Consider the following 3,093-nt stretch of genomic DNA (forward strand, 5'->3'; position numbering starts at 1 on the left):
ATCACCAGGTAATTCCATCGTTTTGGAAATAGCATCTGCTTTATTATTCATCAGCGTCACAAATTCCTGCTGATTTTGGGGCTCATTTGTTAAAACTCAAGCACTCTTCCAACAGACCTTACTTACAGTGCACTACCACCCCAGGGACCCAACGCCAGTGTGGGGAAATATAAGGATTTGTATGGGAATACAAGACCTGAGATCTGAGAGGATAATTTTACGAAAAAGTTCTCAATTTAAAAGCCTAACCTTATTGCCATTGTGGGTCGCTTCCTTTCTGTGAGGTTTCTTTTTTTCAGATTCGACGCGAATTGAGCCATTATCAGTTTCTCGGTTGTCAACCGGCAGGTACAAAACACAAGTCAAAGGTCACTGGTCATTGTTTTACCAATACAAACAGTATCCTAAACATTCATAAATACTTTCTGTAGTAGTAAAACAATGACCTGTGACCTGTGTTTTGTACCTGCCGGTTGTCAACGGTCATTATAAAATACCTTTTGTATTATGACCGTTGACAATCGAGGACCTCATCGAATAAATTCACGTCGAATCTGGAAAAAAACCTCACAGGAAGGAAGCGATCCACAAAGGCAATAAGGTTAGGCTTTTTAATCGAGAATTTTTTCGTAAAATTATCTTCTCAGGTCTCAGGTCTTGTCTTCCCATACAAATCCTTATATTCCCTCATAGTGAGCTTGGGGCGCCTGTGCTACCACAACAATTTGAGGGAAGACTTGCATGATAATCCCTCGCATTGTTCCTCGAAGTGTGTTAAAGAGCACCTAAACATGAATGACTTTTGGTTACTAACATAAATCTCCCCATCCAAAAAGCAAACATATGTCACAATTGTTACCCAGAATTTCGCTTTTTCCGTGCCGTGCAAGCCACGTAAATTTGGACAAGCATCAACGATTGTGATCTTTTTGTTGAATTCGCACCTTTCTTGCCGACAACACGCTTAAGCTTATGATGGGAAAAGCGTTGTAAGGGATTTTGAAAATGATCACCATGTCAGCCTTGAGGCCAATGTTTCTTGATTTCCTTTTATTTTATTCAATCTTTCTGGGTTTAATGTTATACCGAACTACATGTCTTCTTTGGGGGTGTTTAGCAAAGACATCTACCATGGCACTGTAATGATTTACGGCACCGACAAAAATATCGCGTACTATTAGAGCTACGTAGATGATGATTACGCAAGGACAACTTGAATCTCCTGAAAAACAAAACGCAGCTCAGTTGACAGTTACGGAAAGAAAAACAGTCAAGTTACTGCACTACCACACGTACGCAATGCGTTCTTATCAGTCTTATGTTAAAAACATCCTGTATCTCCTCATTCCCTCACCCTCCCCCAAATATCCCGTATCCCCACAATTTTCTTACCTAAGTATCCCGTAACCTGATCGCTTCTCGGCCTTTTGGCTAAGATTAGTTTTTCGGCCAAGGCTACGATCAAGTACCATTGTACTACGGTACTTTTTTCAGGGCCGTATGATGCAAGCACCGAACAGTTTCGGCTGTGTATCTGTTCTCTCGAGAAGCCACCAGCTCTAGCTTGTTCAGCTCGATTGTAGAATCATGCTGAACTTTTGTACTTGTAGCTTTTGTTGAGTTTTGAATCGATGGTGAAATTTTGGCGGTTTGAAACCGGACTGGACTACTGGATTTAAGCTATTTTCTCAACGAGATTTCAAGTTATTGTGGAACGTTTGGTGCCCCAACACTGAAATCAAGATTATGGAATTGTTGATGCTGGACAATTTGGTCTGGACTATGGAACACGCAACTACGTGATTTTAGATTTTTGAGCATTGAGAGAAATGGAGTGCAGATGTTGTCATTTTGTCTTCGCCACGGCAAATTTTAACAGTTTTCAAGGAACTGCACCAGGATTACGGAACCGGACTTTCAATACAGGATGATAAGTTATTGAACTGTGATTTGTAATAAGTTTTTCGCATGATTTAGAATTGATCTTGTAATTTTTGTATCAAAGGAATCAAGGGGGCAAGTAAAACTTTGGTATTTGAATAAAGTATTTCAAAAAATAGAAATAATAAAAGATCCCGTATCCTGATAATCCCCAATAGGGCTTTGTTGTTTGCATTTGCAAATTTAGTAACATTAAGAATAAGAGTTTTGACAGGAAACAACTTCAAGTTCAATTACAGATTTGTCTTTCTAATAATCTCTCGCCATTTTCCTAAGTTTACTTGTGGTTGAAGTTCACTGTAACTGGACAATTTGTGTTAACAGGAGCTCATCAAGAGGAGCCTCTATCTCCCATACTTGGCCTAGGAGTCAACCCTTTCCCGAGTAGATCTATTATTAGAACGCCTCCCAGGGGAAGTTTCACACGCCCTCAGTTCGAAGAGCCAATAAAACAGAGCTATGACAGTCATTGTTTTACCCACACGATCAGGCTGAGAAATCGGTAATGGCGGACTGCGAGGAGGGATTAGCAGTTGACTCATCGGACGAAAGTTCTGATACGATGTCTCGTCGAGTGAATATAGTGCATCCTCTGATAGCGAAAGTGAAGAAGAGAATTTGGTCAGTCAAAAGACCTCTTGCGACGGCGGTGAAAGGAGAAAGCGTGCAAAACGAAATGCCGCGACTGCGAAGACCTCACAGCGGCGAAAGAAAACCAAAGTTAGCAATACGGCACTGGACAGCAAGGAGATGGAAGATGTTGCCGCTTGGATTTTCTCTTCAGAAGAAGCGAAGAAAGTGGAACAGCGTATAAGGTCAACTGTTGAAGGATTGAAGGACCCACGCGTTAACTCCCAAACGGATCGAAAGCATTTTGCCGAACATTTGTTTTGCGCCCCCGAAGAGCCAAACTTCCAACTCTTGGTGGCGGGATTTTGTCGCAGATTTTCTACCTTGGCACAGGAATCCTTCGCGAGTAATCTCCAAAACTATCGGAAAGCGTCCTTCTCGGTTTCTTGGATGAAACTGTTGACTAATTTTCAGCCTGAAAAGGCTTCTCAGGAGCGAATGATTGTGGAAAGGCTTTTGCGCAACTCAACTACTAATTTCTCTTCAGACTGCGTACATTCGGTTTTAAGCGTTATCCATGAA

Source organism: Montipora foliosa, chromosome 2 (genome assembly GCF_036669935.1).
Source record: "Montipora foliosa isolate CH-2021 chromosome 2, ASM3666993v2, whole genome shotgun sequence".
In the NCBI taxonomy this organism is placed as follows: Eukaryota; Metazoa; Cnidaria; class Anthozoa; order Scleractinia; family Acroporidae; genus Montipora; species Montipora foliosa.